The 16396-nt window shown below is 40.4% G+C and overlaps 1 long non-coding RNA gene across 1 annotated transcript; it reads right to left on the bottom strand.

Annotated features, from left to right (window-relative positions):
* Nucleotides 1-2277: 2277 nt before the first annotated feature.
* LOC121522501 lies at nt 2278-15059 on the bottom strand. The gene is made up of 3 exons (XR_005992985.1): nt 14981-15059; nt 13033-13189; nt 2278-2795 (listed from the first exon to the last, which is right to left on the bottom strand). It is a non-coding gene; the product is annotated as an uncharacterized LOC121522501 (long non-coding RNA).
* Between the last annotated feature and the right edge of the window lie 1337 nt (nt 15060-16396).

Below are 16396 nucleotides of genomic sequence, written 5' to 3'. Positions count from 1 at the left end.
AAAAATGGCACATCGCCATCAAAAATCAACATAAATTTGAATTGTTTCACCAACAAAACTCTAAAAAAGGCTTATGCATGTTTTTCTTATCAAAAGACCTTTGTATAAACTACTTAATAGCTGCTTTATTGTGGTTTTAGTCAATATTTGCAAATCTAATTTGGCAGCTTCAGAGCAGACAAAGCCCACCCCACCCCCCAGGATCATTGGCGCCCGGACCCCAGGTTGGGAATCAGTGCTTTAGGGTAAGGGTTAAGGTAATGGTTAGGATACCAAACGTTAAAAGTTAACATAACTGTAAAACCTACTTATACAATGTTTAATAAAGTCAATTAAACAGTCTACTTACAAGAAAAAAAAGCTTGTCCTCCAAGAAAACATTCTTCTGCAGGGAGTATAGCTTATGTCACTCTGCTAGCTGCTTAAGCTATGTAGCCAACATAGCTATGTAGCTACCTAGCTGACGTAGCTGAAGCTAAGCTCACAAAGCAACTCTGTAGGCTACCTTTTTATGTTATCAACATAGCTAAGCTAGCTTTAGCTACATCAGCAACAGCTCACATTGCTAAAGCTTATTTAAGATAAGTTAGTCCTTTATGTATCCCACAATGGGGAAATATGCTAACAGCAGCAACATCAAGCTGTTGCTCACACATTAGGAAATTAAGCAAAGCTTTCTCTTCATGGGGAATTATTTTTAGAAACCTCCAGGATAGGTAAAAATCAACATCTGGTTTCATTAACACCAGCTGAACTCCCTCTCAGCATTCCTCCTTTACCAGCTGTGGATGTTTTAGTGTCTAAAAGGCTATGCAAAAGGGCAGGACATGATCCAGAGCGCTAATCATAATTAAACATGCAGGGGCCTGGGTGGGTTGCATCCCTGGTGACACAACAAAAGTATTTCAGTCAGGAACACTCTTGCCATACAGTAATCCATTTTGTTGCAAAATGGATATACAGTTTTACTTGGCGGAGAACGCTCTGCTCCAAAGATGCTCCGTGGGTTAGTCGAGCAACATGCTTTGATTTTCCAGGGAACGCATAGCTATCAACCCCCATATGGATGGATACATGAATGACAATGCGTACTGAATACAGAAAAAAGTTCTTAAGCAATTAATACATAGTAGTATCAATCTCAATATGAGGGTGCTACAAGGTTTTTGCTATAAAAGGAGGATGCTGGGGTGGAGGAGGTTAAGCTTTGCCAGAAGCAGCAGCAGCGCAAGCAGGACTGAGAAGTATGTCATGTTTAAATACACCACTGTGTTGAGAGAAGAGTTGTGATAGCTAAGATCACTTGGCTGTCAGCTGCTCACGGCTGGGCGTATACCTACCACGTCCTGCATGAAGTAAGGCTAAGCTCCATTTTTGTAATGTGAGCACATACGTCATCAGCTTTAGGTGTTAAAACGACTGCTTAAGTGTTAGATCAAATCTTGGGCTAAAATACTTATAGTTGTATTGGTGTTTGGTTTCACACTGGACACAAACCATGTTTGTTGGGGGGTAAATGTAATTTACTTAATGTGTAATGAACAATATACCTCATTAGTGTTTAAATCTGCTCTATAAAATTAACAACAGTGATTGGTCATACACAAACAGTTATGAAATCTGTCTGTATGATAGCACTGAATGTCTGGTCCTTAGGGTATGGCAACATTTTTAGTATCTTTATGAATTGGCTAATGGATTAAGCACAACTAGTTAATTTTGCTAAAACAGTTTGATTCAATCCAGAGATGTGTACAAATTTCTGTAGGAATCTTGAATTTAAGTGGTTTGTTCAGCAGCAGTAACATTGGTCTTCCTCCTCCAGATGGAAGGAGCAGGCCCCTGTAACATCAGCTTCAGCCTGTGTGTAAACAGCAGAAGGCAGGATTTACACGAACCCCAGAGCTGAGACTGAGGCTCTGGTCTCCTGCAGAGAGAGCTGTGGCCCATCCCTGAAGGATTTTTGTCATCAAGCATCCCAGCTGTCAATACCAACCTCAGCTGGACCTCCAGTACCTTTTTTATCTGCGTCTGTCCATCATTCTCTATCTTACACTCATCTTTCTCATATTCTTCAAAATAAATACTTCAAAATAGAGATGAAACCGATTTGAAGTAGCTGTTCTTCTGCATTTGCACAGAGCTGTTGGTATCACTTGAACTTAGTATTCTTTGAGTGATTTGAGCTCACATAAAAATTTCATAAGCTGAATTTAATGGGACAACAGATTGAAGACCTCGGATGAACCATTTATTAATGCAAAGCATGGCAAAGGCTCAGTGTGTGAGCAGGGAAAATGAGCCTGGCGTTTCTAAATGCATTTCCCTCTCGCTAATCTGTGCTGTCAGAGAAAAGCACCTCCTGATGAAAGGGATATGTCTGCCCCTGGATCCAACAGGAAAGTGGGGGGGAAAAAAATACGCAGTGAAGCCTTTGAAGAACTGGGAGTGAAGTCAAATCCCAGCAATCATGGAACCCGAGCAGCATCCAGCGCCGAGATTCAGTCACCTCTCATCCTGTAGGAGTGGTGTGTTCACAGGAATAAACATACAGCTACTACCCAGATTGTGCCGGGGTTGAGGCTGGAGGAAGGCCAGGGTAGCTCTGCTCCAATCCCCCAGACTCATCTCTCCTTCTCTTGCCTCCTCCTCTCTTTTGCTTGGATATACTGAGCCTGAGCACATCACCGAGCAGTCGCTAACGCTGTGTTGAATCACGGCTCACAGGGCTAATCAGACCAGCCCGTACGAATGCCTCCTCTTCAGTCTCTCTTACTCATGTCATCACTGTCTTACTGTGAAATTGCAAAAATTAGTTACGGTGCAAACTGCTAAGATCAGATAAAATGCATCAGCAAAAGTGACTTATACAGAAATGAATGTGCAACCATTGCTTTTTAAAGTCTAAATTAGTGCCTCTCACTGGTACTTGAACAGCTTAGCTAGCATTTTTAGCCATGCAAGCTACACTGGTCTTTGACATTTTGAATGAAATGTGTCCACAGCTAAAGAATGGATCATCATGACATTTGGTATGGCCATAACCCTGCCTACTTTGTAACTAGAGGTGTGTGTGATTGGTAGGGATAGGAAGGATTTTGAATATCCAAATAACTGTTATTTATTTCTTCTTTAATCTTAAGGTTTCCCACACAATTACAATCTGTTTTGCATAGTCAAGTCAGATGATCTAATGTTGAGTTAAAAATGTTGTTACCAAAAGACTATTTGTTAGCCTGTTATTGTGACTCTCCATTATGTGTTAGCATAAAGCTAACACATAATGGAACGCAGACAACAAGCCAGCTACACGGTTAAAGTCTGATCCAAGTCCGCACCAAAATTATACACCCCTTAAGTTCACAACCAATTTTTTAATAATTTCATGTCCACAGTGCCAGTCAAATGCTCTGTCTAAACTGTAGTGAAACCGCCACCCACTAGTTACCTGTTGTTTTTCTTAATGACTGCTGCCTTTCTGTCACAATGCACTTTGCGTCAAGTAAACGACTGTTAACTGATAGCAGCAATAGCAACTTGTGGGAACAGTGCGGCTTAGCTCAAGTTGAAGAGCTGAATGATGATATTCAGCACAGGATGTTAACACGAAAAGAGGACTGAAGGCCAACGCTGCCAGCACTGTAGCAACAGCCACACAGTGTGTGTCGACATAGTTCTGTTAGTATACTGTAATGCAGAACCCTTTTTCTTCTTTTTTTAACAGCAAGTTATATTATGTATATATGTATTTATTATTCTCTCAGGAGCATCCGATTAAAGTATATAAACTTAGCACAAAAAGTCAGGAAATTTGTGTTCGGTAGATTATTTCTTTGTTGTAACAATGCTTCTTGGCAATAAATCTTAAACTATTGTAAAGCCTGTTTATTACCCTTTTAAATGATGCCACATTTGAAGGAACATGCATTTGTGGGATGAGTAGCAGAGCTGAGTATGTGGGTTGCACCCATGAAAAATGTGCCAAATCTTCTCTGCCAATGCCAAACAGCTCATTTTGCTGTTGCTATTGACTCTTGTTTTGAGCTTCTGGTATCCCCGTGTGCTGCCAGTCAGGTGCCTGATTGGCAGCCCTTGTGAGCATGGGCCCTGCTACAGTGGTCAGTAGATGTCTGCTCCAAGAATCGGCATGCCACGTTTGACTAATCTGGATAGGGTCCTTGCGATAGGGCAGTTCAAGCTGGTGTTCTACAAAACCAAGTTGTAACACTGTTTGGAGTGAGCTCTTGTACCATCTCCAAACTGAAGGCCAAGTTCTGTATAACGGGGGATGTCAGGGACAGGCCGCCAAGTGGGCGTCCCAAGAAGACGAGACCCTAAGAAGACCGTTTTCTCACTCTGTCAGCACTTAGGTACCGTAGGCTGTCTTCTACAGATTTGCAGTCAAGGTTTGCAGGACGTTATCGCCGACGGCTCTCTGCCCAGACTATCTGGAACAGACTGCAAGCAGCCAACCTCTGGTCTCATAGGGCAGCTATGAGGCCTGTCAGGTAACATGTGGAGGAATGTTATGTTCAGCGATTTGTCCAGATTCTGCCTACAGCAGTTGGATCGTAGAGTCAAAGTGTGGAGAAGACATGGAGAACACTATGCTGATTGCTGCAACGATAGAGTATCATCTTTTGGTGGAGGCAGTGTGATGGTGTGGGGCGGCGTCCCCGTCACTGGAAAAATGAGGCTTGTCATCATTGGAGGTAATCTCAATGCAGAGAAATATCGAGATGATATTCTGCAACCATTGGCATCCCATATCTCCACAGTCAACCCCATTGAACACTTGTGGGATCAGCTTTGGCGTGCTGTTCATGCCAGAGTGACCAACACAACCACGTTGGCTGACTTGCAACAAATGCTGGTTGAAGAATGGGATGCCATCCCACAGCAGTGTGTGACCAGGCTGGTGACCAGCATGAGGAGGAGGTGCCAGGCTGTTGTGGCTGTGTATGGTTCTCCCACACCCTACTGAGGCTCCTGTTTGTTAAATGAATAAATTATTAAATTGCCAATATGTCTTGGTTTTTCAAACTTCAATCATCCATCTAAATTTTAGTTTTCCTATATTGGCTTACTGTTAGTTAAGGAATCTATTTCAAGATTTTAATAATTCTCTTCAAAATACATATGGGTCTGGCTCCAGTAATAGACCCCTGATGAGCTTCACAGACCGGGATCACCAGGTGGGGCCCTTCTGGTAATTCCAGTCATGCTTCTGCCAACAGGGACCCTCGACTCATCCTGACTGAGGAGATTAGGCTCAGAGAATCAGTCGCTTCCTCACAGTCACTTCTTATAATTCACTGTTATTGCTTGATTTTACAAGATGTTTTCGTTTATTGCCTCTTCTGATCCTTTGAAACGTTTGGCCTATCTAGTGTCTTTTTATTCATTCTTGTACTTTATTTGGTGTCATATACTTGTTTATTTCCCTATAATCCTTAAATTCTTTAATTGTCTTTTGGCTTTATATGATTTACTTTCATTGTTTCTTATGTTACTGCTATTGTCTTTTAAAATTACTTCTGTCTTATTCTATTGAGTTCCCTTGCTTCCATTTTTTATTTTACTTCTTTATTTTTATTTCTTTTTGTTTTGTATTTAACACTAAGTTTTTGTTGTTTCAATCTTCTTTATTTCTCCATAACTTTCATTGCCTTTGAACTATTTATCTTGCTTTTATATGGGTTCTTATGTTGCTTGGATCTTTATGATTGGGGTTTTATATCTCTCTTTTGCTGTTTGGGATTTATTGTTTTAGTTTGGTAACTTTAATAAAGCGTTCTGATTTTGTTCTATTTTTTTTTATGGTTGGTACATTTCGTCTTTGTTCCTATATATTTATCTCCTTGAATGTTGAATAATTTTGCAGTTTATGCTTGTGAAGAAATTATCTTTATTATCAAAACCTTTTACATCTGCCTTCTTATTAGGGCTGAACGATTGGGGAGAACAATCTACTTGTGATTTTTTCACCCAGTATTACGATTGCAATTTGATATGCGATTATTCCTTGAGTTTATCTTATGTATTTTCCAATAAACATAAGCAATAAATCCTCATGTTTTATAATCAACACAATATTAGATTAGATTAGATAAAACTAGGGCTGAACAATTTGGTAAAAATATCTAACTGTGATGATTTTTGACCATCAGAAAAATTGTACAAAAATGAAGAAAGTAGGATTTTTTGAAGACTTTTCTAAAAATTGAATTATTGAACGATATGTTTCGCATTACATCTCTGCTGCAAAAAAAGTTTTAACCCTTTATGACCTACCATAGAAGGCAAAAACAAATATAAAATTAAATTGTGCTCAATTTGCAAAAAGACTGCATGTTTATAAAAAGTAAACTATTCACAGTGGTGTAATCAAGTCTCTAAATGTGCCATATAGTTTTGAGCATACATGTGTTTGCAGAGAACCATGCCGAAACAAAAACAAGTGCGACTCGTGACCTGCAAGAAAGCAACTCGATAGGTTTCATGTAATCAAAACGTCATCATACATCATCATGTACACGTAAAATAGGAAGTGCTGTGAAAGGCAACGGTCCAGATTACATATATATATATATATATATTTTTTTTTTTTGGTTGTTTTTGTTTTTTGTTTGTTTGTTTTCGCTTTTGATGTGTGCGCTTTTTACTACATTTATGCAAAAGAAGGACGGATATTTTTGGAAGGAAACAGAACTCTGGGACTCATTGAAGGTGTGATATGTTAGTGTTACTCTTCCGGTTTTAAATGCAAAAGGAATTATTGCTCTCTGTCATTTGCTTGCAATCCCCCCCCCCCAGTTAAAAATTATTGGGAAATTATTGGGAGTGCTAGCGCTACTGTTGGTCTTAAAGGGCTACAACGGTATTACAACTGTATCAAATTTCAGGTTAAAGAAATATTGCAACTTCTGCAATTTGAAAATTGTAGCAGGCCATATTCCAATTTAATCTAATTTTTGATTAATTGCCCAGCCTAATTTCTAATTCTTATATATTTCCAAAAACTACTCAGTTTGAAGGGTCTTTTTTCACTGCTTTCCTCACATGAGAAAAGATTTCTACCCAAATGGATGTGACAAAAACACAGACAAAAGACAATCCTTTGCGTATCCATCAGTGAATATGAGGCTAGACAGACGTAACATGATGAAAGAAGAGTTACGGATAAATAGACATGAGAACTAGCTAAACTGAGGAGAACAGGTGTCTATTCAATGAGATTTCCATGCCTGTCAGAGAGAGTTTAAATCTGCATCGATGAAAGTGATCCAGAAAACATAACTGATTATGTCAGAGTGGATTCAAAGCAGCAAGAGTGTCTTCATCTAACTGATTTTTCACACTGAGGCAAAGTTCATGTTCATATTTTTCTGAATTTTTGTGTTTTGATAAAAATGGAATTACTTTGGAGACTTTTACATGCAGTGCTAAACTAAGATAGTAAATGTAGTGAACATTATCCCTACTAATATCAGCATTGTGATTGTGAGCATGTAAGCATGTAGCCTTTTGAATTCAGCCCAAAGCCCCGCTGTGCCCTCACTCACAGAGCTGCTTCCTATTGAACTAGATACTCCCGGTCTAGTTATCATGTAGCTTAGCTCCTCACTAACTCTCTCTGTGTGGCTTTCTTGTTTGCAAATAAAGCCAAGGTTCAATCGTTCCCTCATCTGGCATGCACGGTGGTGTGTTCTCAGTGTGCGAGCCGGGGCCTGTGTTGCACCGTGCCGTACTCTGCCTGAGCCCTCACTCTGCGTCATCTATCTCATCGCACACACTGGCCGACCTCAGATGACTTTGCAGACACACTCTGCAGTCTGGCAGTCACGTGCAGATCTCTGCCTCTCTCCCTGTGGTGGCTTGCTCCACTTCTGATCACATCTGCGCTTCGCCTGGCAATCTCAAATCTTCACCTAAGTGAAACAATCACAGGAGGAGCGCCATCCATTAGTGACTGTTAACAGGGTAAATTCATTTAACCTGGGACCATGTTAAAAGTAAAGATTGTGTCATTGTTAATTTTGTTATCCGCCTGTTAGCGGCTCTGCTAGCTGCTACCTAAAAGCTTCTTTGATGCGAAGGAAGCAGCGGCACACACACACATGCTCATGACCTCCTTCTTTCCTTCCTAAACAACCATTCTCCTTTCTGTCTTGGCGATTATCCTCCTCCCTCCATCAGTCATGCTGCTCTCTGTGAGGCTCTGTAAATATCTACCACAGACTGAGTAAAGTTCAGGAAAAGGTCAAAAGCGATAAATTCTGCAATGGCTCTTGCTACTGAGTATCAGCATGAAAGCAGGGTGTGAAGAAGTACCCAGCGTATCATGGTTTCATCGGCTGAGATTAAAAGACAGCAAAAACATGATCCGCCTTTCTATCAAGCATGTAAACCGTTGCCGCGACCATTAAAGAGATGTTCTCAGAAATGATTCGTGCGAGGAGAAACATCAATCATCCTCGGAGCGCTCCTCAAGGCTCGCTGGAGCCGTGATGCATTGCACCACTGAGATGCTCGATTTACAGGAAGGAGACTAGCAGGGGGGAATAAATGATATGCTGAAATTATGGCTATAGTTAAATCAATCAGCCCAAGAAGATCGGCATCATCTGATTTTGCGAGCTCCCATCATGCAGCGGGGGCTAATATATGGGGTCAAAGCGGGGTCACGGCCGTAGCAGCAGCAATACACTGTAATCAAGCTGGGGTCCTGGGAGCCGAGGCCTGGGGAACATAAATCAACAACATGAAGTGCCACTATATACAGCTAACACGAGAATGCACTCTCTCGCTTTCACACACACACAGTTGGGAAATAATCTATAACTCATTTATCCAGGTATCATGTGCTGTCATCAGGACGCGCACATCCACACAAAGATACAGAACGCCCTGCTCTCTGCTAATTCCTCCCATTAACAGTGACATTTAAAGATATCTCCCCAGTGCATGGCCGCCAGTGTAAAGTACCTTTTCATTAAGCTCTTATTGTGTGGGCCTCAGGGGTGAGGAGGGGAAGTGCCTGGGTGTGTGTGTGCTTGGCTGAGTGTGTGTGGGAGAGAGCAATAGAAAGAAAGAGAGAGAGAGAGAGAAATGGACAACAACTAAGTGCCAAGTGTGGCGATAAAGAGGGGAAGACGAGGAAAGAAGGCAGTGATATATCGTTCGGATTCCCAGGTTCAAACCCTTGTCTCTAAATCAAAAGCTTCCCTGAGCTGCGACTATTACCCTGACTTACAACGGGGTCAGATGACATATAGGAAGCCAGATCTGTAAATCACTACACTGCACTTGTATGCTGGCTCCTCCTCTTAATCATTCCTGTTTCCTCTCTCTAAGTTTGGTGCTTGAAAAACTGGTGTTAATGTGTCATGTGTTTAATCAGCATGCAGCAGTACAATCACTCCCAGCTCTGTTATTCTGGCTTTGTAGCAGCCACTTTATGTCAGTGTCTGCATACTTGATAGACTTATAAATGGTAGCTCATGTCAGTCAGTCCAGCAACAAGATCTTAACTGGAAAACTACTGAGCCTATCATACTTTAAGTAGCTGTGCTTGCTCATAACTAAGTGATTCGTCTTAAATACAGCAGTAGTGTCTGGTTGGTTTAACAACAGAGTATTCCTTTTAAAATGTCATGTAACACACAAGCTCCAGGGGAGAGAGCTCTCTGTTTTTATGCCCCTAAGCTTTAGAATTCACTGCCCAAGGACATTTAAATGGTGAGCTCTCTGCATTTTTTCAAAAGAAAACTGAAGCTTTTAACATGGACTCATTTTACTGCCGTGTTTAATATTGTGATTTTTGTTCTATTATCGTATAATCTTTGTTTTTTTTTAACTGCGTCTTCCTTTCGCAAGTTGTTACGGATGTGGCTGTATTTTGTTGAGTTTTTGTATCGCTGTGTTTTGTAGTTTGTTCTGTTTTTTTGTGTAGGAGTGAGTGCTCTGTTGCTGTGTGGATCTTTGTCTCGTTTCGTGTGAGAGTGAGTCTTCTGTTCGTCCCATGTGTTCGTGAGTGTGTGGTCTGTCGTGTGAGTGGATCTTGGTTGTCTACAGGTGGTGATGCGTAATTGGTCGCTAGGGTGGCGGTAAAGAGACGCGGCGCCGATTGGCTCTCCACTCTTTAAAATACGGCGGCCTGCAGCTGACGAGGAGCCTGACTGACAGCAGCATCCCCTTGTTTGCTCCCAGCCTCCAAAACCTTAGTGTTAAATGTGTTTTTGCATTTCAGAATAGTTTAGCAGTAGCTTTGATTGTGTTTTGTATTCTTAGTTAGTTCCTTCTGGTAACTGTGTTATTTTTTTTTGGATACATTTTACTTCTGAGTGCTAGATCGCCTCCTTAGTTTGAATCCAGTCTTTTGTTTGAATTTATAGCCTATTGAGTGGCCTGTTTAATTTAAAATATTGTAAATAAACATTGTAAAACTTCTTTAGATTCTGACTGTTAGTTTGGGGACTGGGAAGAAACATTTACTTTTTCTACTTATATTATGTTAGGTACCTTCCCCCTAGACGGGTGCGTAACACAAGTTTTAAGTATTCTATCAACTTTTCAACATTTTAGTTTTTTAATGCATTGATTTTATATCTATCCACTCATTCTTAGTTGTTTAATTGCTTCTATTCTACGCTGATATTTTTTCTGTCCGTCTGTTCTTTGTGAAGCATCTTGGGCTGCATGTTTTATGTATGACCGGCACTATACAAATAAATTTGAGGTAAGTAGTGTAGCATAAAAGAATAGAGAATCATGAATATTATCACTAGTATATCACACTAGCTGTGAATAATTGCTATGTTTAGCTGTATGCTATTTTAAAGGGGAATATCAGAATGACTGCCTGTCACCTGCACTAAAACAAAAATTGTGAAGCTTTTTGTAAATTTATGCTTCAGTTTAGGTTTCACATGCAACTGTAAACAATAAATGAAGAGCCAACTCCATTGTCATACAAATTGGTCCACAGTTTTCAAATTAAAGGGATATTTCTGTATTTTTGAAGTTGTGTTGTAAGAGGTATTCGGCAATAGTAGTGGCATTCACATCCATTAGTTCCAGTGTGCTCTACCTATTCAAACAGGATGCACTGGAGAGTGTAGCAGATGAGTATAGTTGTTCTGTGTAGTTAAGCAAGTTTCAGGCCTTGTCCACACGGAGACGGAAATGAAATATGTCCGTTTTGTTCTGAAAAAGTTTTCCGTAAACACGGGATCGTTTCAGGAAAGGTCCGCGTAAGGAGGGAACTGCTGAAGACGCTGTACTATATATGCCAAGCCTGTAAGTGGTGCTGTAACGCCGCCATGGAAATGCACCAAAAGAGAGAAGAAGATTACAGAAAACTGCCCTAAACTTTCTCCTGGTTGCCCTTCTGGTTGTTCTCTGCAGTGGATTTAAGAACATCTGGTGTCTGCTGTTCTCAGTGGTGGTGAAGGAGCATCAGATTTTGCTGTAAAAGCCATAATAAGCTCAATAGCTTCTGCAGCACACAACCTTCTAATCCGCCATTGTTGTTTTGATTTGAAACGCGCATACAACTTAAGTGGGCTATGCTATGTATGACATTATCATTTCAAGAAATATGCGGTTGGCTGTCCACACGGAGATGAAACAGTAAGTGTTTACAGATTTGTCCACTCTGGTCAAAAAGTAGCCTTTACGGCCTCACAAAATGCCGTTTCTGTGTGGATGAAACGCTGATACGACAAAAAAACTTTTGCGGATACTCCTGAATTCATCTCCATGTGGACGGGGCCTTAGTGCAGTTACCAGAAACAACAACAACAAACTGTTTTCAAAGTAAACATATTGTGCCAAGTGTAGCTTCTCTAGTTATCAGCTATTAGAAGAATAAAGCAACAGCAATAAACTTAGGAGGATGACAAATTTTCATTCAGATCTTCTTGTTTGGGGTGGTTACTCCAGTTCATCCTCAGAAAATTTAAGAAGGTTGTTAAAACACCAGCGTTCAGTAGGGCAGGGAACTCTGAATGGGGAGTGATGCAGACTGCAGGCATAACATTGGATCTCGCCTGCTAACCAGTCTGCAGATGCTGCACCTTAGTTTTTCTCCTCTCTTTTCCTTCCTGCTGAGACTTAATTTGTAGAAGTACCTCTGTGTACTTCTGCTCATAAATGCATCGCCTCTTATCCACAGTGACCAGCATGTCATTGTCCCTTAAGTCAAAATGACTCATTTTAGTTTGTTTAGCTTAACTTGCTGTTGTCTTTATTGAAGCACGCAGACTCAAACAGCTGATCAGATACCCTGAGGTGGAAAAGCATGTAGCTGATAGCCCAAGTTTGCATTGCAAAATAGTGCCAAACACAGAGGTGAGGACAACTACAATTGAGCTAAAACAGTTTTTGGCCCATTTTTACCTAAAACTCACTGAATTACACAGAGCAGCTGTACCCGTCTGCTACGCTGTATTGCTTAGCTTCCTCTAACACATTCTGTTTGAGGGACAACGCCCACTGAAATTACAGGAGAGTAATGCCACTGTTTCTTCCAAGTAAATCCCTAGTTTAAATTAAAAAAACAATATTGTCTAACAGTTTGAATAGGTTACAACAATTTAAAGCTTGAACTATCCAACCTTTATTACATAAAGCATGCATGTAATTGGGTAAAAACTAGATCAAAAACTGGCAACCCTAGCTAAAAGACTAATCTGTGTCAGAATTTCAAACCTATATTTCAAACCTATGTTTATTTTAAATGTAAAGGCATGGTGATACAAAGAGTTAAAGTAAGTTCCTAAAATTACTCTGAGCATCTCCTCTATTTCCCAAGCACCTCTTCTGTCTCTTCTCTCCAAGCATTTTTGAATCCTCTTCTCCAAAAACTGCTCAGCTCTGCTACTCTCTCCTGCACAAGTTCATCCTCCCCTCTCTCCACTCTATTCCCTCCTCCTCTGACTGTACAGCTTCTCTCTCCTGTTCCAAGCATCTCATCTCTACTCCTCTCTGCTCCCACAGCTCCTCCTCTCTTCCCCGGGCTCCTCTTACCCCACAAGGCTCCTCTCTCCACTCTCTGAGTGCCTCCATTCTCCCAAAGCTCCTCTCTTCTCCCAGCGCAGCCCCGCTTCACTTTCCTCCCTCTGCTCCTCTGCTTCTCTCCACCGTGTGCTCTGCGCTGCTCTACTCTGCATTTAAATAAGTCAAACTGACAAAGGAAAACAACTGATTAAAAAATGTGCCAAGGGACAGACAATGAACTTGAACTAGCAAGGCCTTTTTAGTTTGGTGCTTTAATATTAGAGATGAAATCATGAATGGAATATTTAGAGCACATTTTATTAAATATACAAATAGTTTCGACAAATGCCTTGAGCTAAGTGAATCTCAAATGCTGTGTCTACAGGAAATAAATTTAATCTCAAAAGCCAATGAGATGAAAAAGACACAATCAAGTTAGCATGAAAAAGCATGATAAATTATCATTTTTGTTGCTTTGATATACTGCCACCTGTCCTTAAAATGCTGAGATTACAAATAGATACTGCATTAGTTAGCTTGGGAGTTTAACTCTAACTAGAGCCGTTTTTACACAGAGATTCCGCAATAAAGGTGAAAAGGAATGCCTGTCTCTGTTACGCAATGAGCAATTCACACAAAATTGCAACAGAGCCGTGCACTCCTGAGCTTACACACACACACCCCGGCGTCCCATAATCAGATGGCAGCCGCTGTCTGAGCTGCTGCTTTCAATGAAACTCGAAACTCTGGATTTCTCAGTTCAAAACTTTGTATTTTCTAAATGAAATACGGGGAAAATAACATGAACATTCATTTTGATCGATTAAATCTATTCGACTTTTTTTCCTCCATGTTTCTGAGTTGGAGGTCCGACTTTAAGCAGTGTCACAGCGCACATATTTACGTTGGAGGTCGGAAACTTCAGAGTACGGAGCTCACTTGAACACATCGTGGAACTTTTCAGATGCTGCTGTGAGCAGAGATGTGTCTGCTCTCTCCTCACTTGTACAGAGTGTGATCATCTCTCTAACCTCGCAGTCTCTCCAGTTATTCCCCATTATTCTTTGTTTTATCCCCCTGTTGTTTTCTCTGATGAAATGCCGCTTGATTAAACCGCGCTGGTTTTTAAATCTCCTGTTTATGGAGACAGCAGCGCACACTCGCCATTGCGGAATGCCGTGACGTCCTTTCACACTCATTGCGGAAAAGTCTGTTACGGCTCTGATACTACCTCTCGATCTGGTTTAGGGGTGGGGCAAGATCGGCGAAATGTGCAGACTTTTTTTTCCCCTATATGGCTTTAATCAGACAGTGTGTGGCTATCATTGCTTGCCAGTCTTTAGTCTTTCTAGGAGGTTAATGTTCACATGTCTATGCTCAGTGTGTTTTTTGCATTGCTTGAGTCAACAAAATTCCTGACATCATTCATAAATTATTGCGTTAACAAACAAGGGATGAACATGAGCTCTATGACCTTGACTTTTGACCTCTAAAATTGTGTCAGCCCATCATTTTGTAATAGTGATTATTTTGTAATGTTTGAAGAAAATAATTTAAATCACTCATCAATCACAGCATTCACAAACAAGGCAAGAACAGGAACCCTTTGACCTTTGCTCTATGACCTTCAAAATCTAATCAGTTTATTCATGAACCACAAGGGATATTTGGGCAACATTTGAGGAAAATCCTTCAAAGCATTCATGAGACAATTCACAAGCAAGAAATGAACATGAGACAACAATCTAATCAGGTCACCCAAATATACTACACCGCCCCAACAAAATACAGCAGATGAAGAATTATTAACTATTTATGTCTTCAATTAGATACACAAGGGGAAATATCAGTGAAATTAAGTTAAGAATGAGAAACTTTCAGTCATGTTGTGAGAACAAAACTCAAAAGGAGCACCCAAGTGCAGACAACCCAAATTCCATCAACAAAAATCCAAGGAAAAAACTCCAACCAAACTTACTTCAATCAACAAAAATATCTATGCAGGTAACAGAGGTCTCAACACGAGGAGGAACTGGACAGGCAATGTAGACATTAACCAGTGAACTGACAAAGACACAGAGAGACACATAACCTAAATACACAGGGAGTGATTACAGACAGAGAGACAGGTGTGACTAACAAGACACAGGTGAAACTAGTGAGAGTAATCACAGTGGAGGGAAACTCAGGCAGGAAGAAAACTGGAAACACACACAAGGGAATGCAACTACAAAATAAAACAGGAAATGTCACGATACACAAGAACAAGGAAGATATACAAAACATAAGTGACACTAGGAGGGGAGCAAGGAAACATACAAATGCAGGGAGTTAAACTAGACATGAAACACAGGGGACAAGGAACACATGCCAACACAGGGGAAGAAAAGCTAACTCACAAAATACCAAATAAAACTAGAAACATGAAATACACAGAATTAACACAGGAAAACACTAAACAACTCAGGAACATAATAAATCAAAACCTGCTATATGACACTTACAGCACCAGACAGCAAACTTTGTCAAATTTCAACTACTTATAGGGCTTTGTCAAATTCTGTGCATTTAAAGGGTACTAGACAGCACATAGTCATATTTTTACCTGAATGTGCACCTTTTTAAGGAAATAATTTTGTTGAGTGTGTAAGATGTTATCCTAATTTAGATGAGTTTGTCAAACTAATCATGAAAATTCTTTGGCATGAAAAAGACTTAGTTATTATCTCCACAGCTGAAGCCTGAATAAGTGTTTAACTAGCATTTTGGTTTATTTCTTCCACAACTGAAAACTCACATGAACCCACATTCACATGCACGGACACACACTTCTTAAGAGTGAAAAAAATATGGCCTTTCCATCCCCACAGGATAAAACAGTAACCTTTCATCTAAACCACAACCCTGCTTTTTTCTGTTGGTGACCAGAGTCAACTCATCCTCAGCTCAGTCAGGAGAGATCTCCTCAAACAACTAAAAAAATTTTTTTTAAAAATCATTTCTTACAGACCAGAGTAACCTCAGAGTAAGTGGCTGAGTTTTCTCTTAATTGAGTAAATTTGCTCTGTAAATGAATGGTGGTTACTCACACGACCCTGCATGCACTTATATTCCCAGTTTATTTCACCTTTACAAACCTCTGACTGCACTCAGACAACGCGGCTGCATTTTTCAAGGACAGCTGGTTCTACTTCTCTGCAGTCTGAAGTCTCCACAGGCTAAACTGAACACATTGTAATTACAGCATGCCCTTGATATTGCACTTTTTCAAATAGGGTTTGCTGCTGACACTATTTCATGGCTGTAACTCCTTCAAAAAGAAAATGCCCTTCACAGAGAGACATGTTTTTCGTCTTCTGATGTAATGAGCTTTGGGCAAAGAGAAGCTGTTAAA

The sequence above is a fragment of the Cheilinus undulatus genome, linkage group 15 (assembly GCF_018320785.1).
Source record: "Cheilinus undulatus linkage group 15, ASM1832078v1, whole genome shotgun sequence".
Taxonomy (NCBI): Eukaryota; Metazoa; Chordata; class Actinopteri; order Labriformes; family Labridae; genus Cheilinus; species Cheilinus undulatus.
The sequence above is the reverse complement of the archived record's forward strand: the minus strand, read 5'-3'. Positions and strand labels throughout refer to the sequence as shown.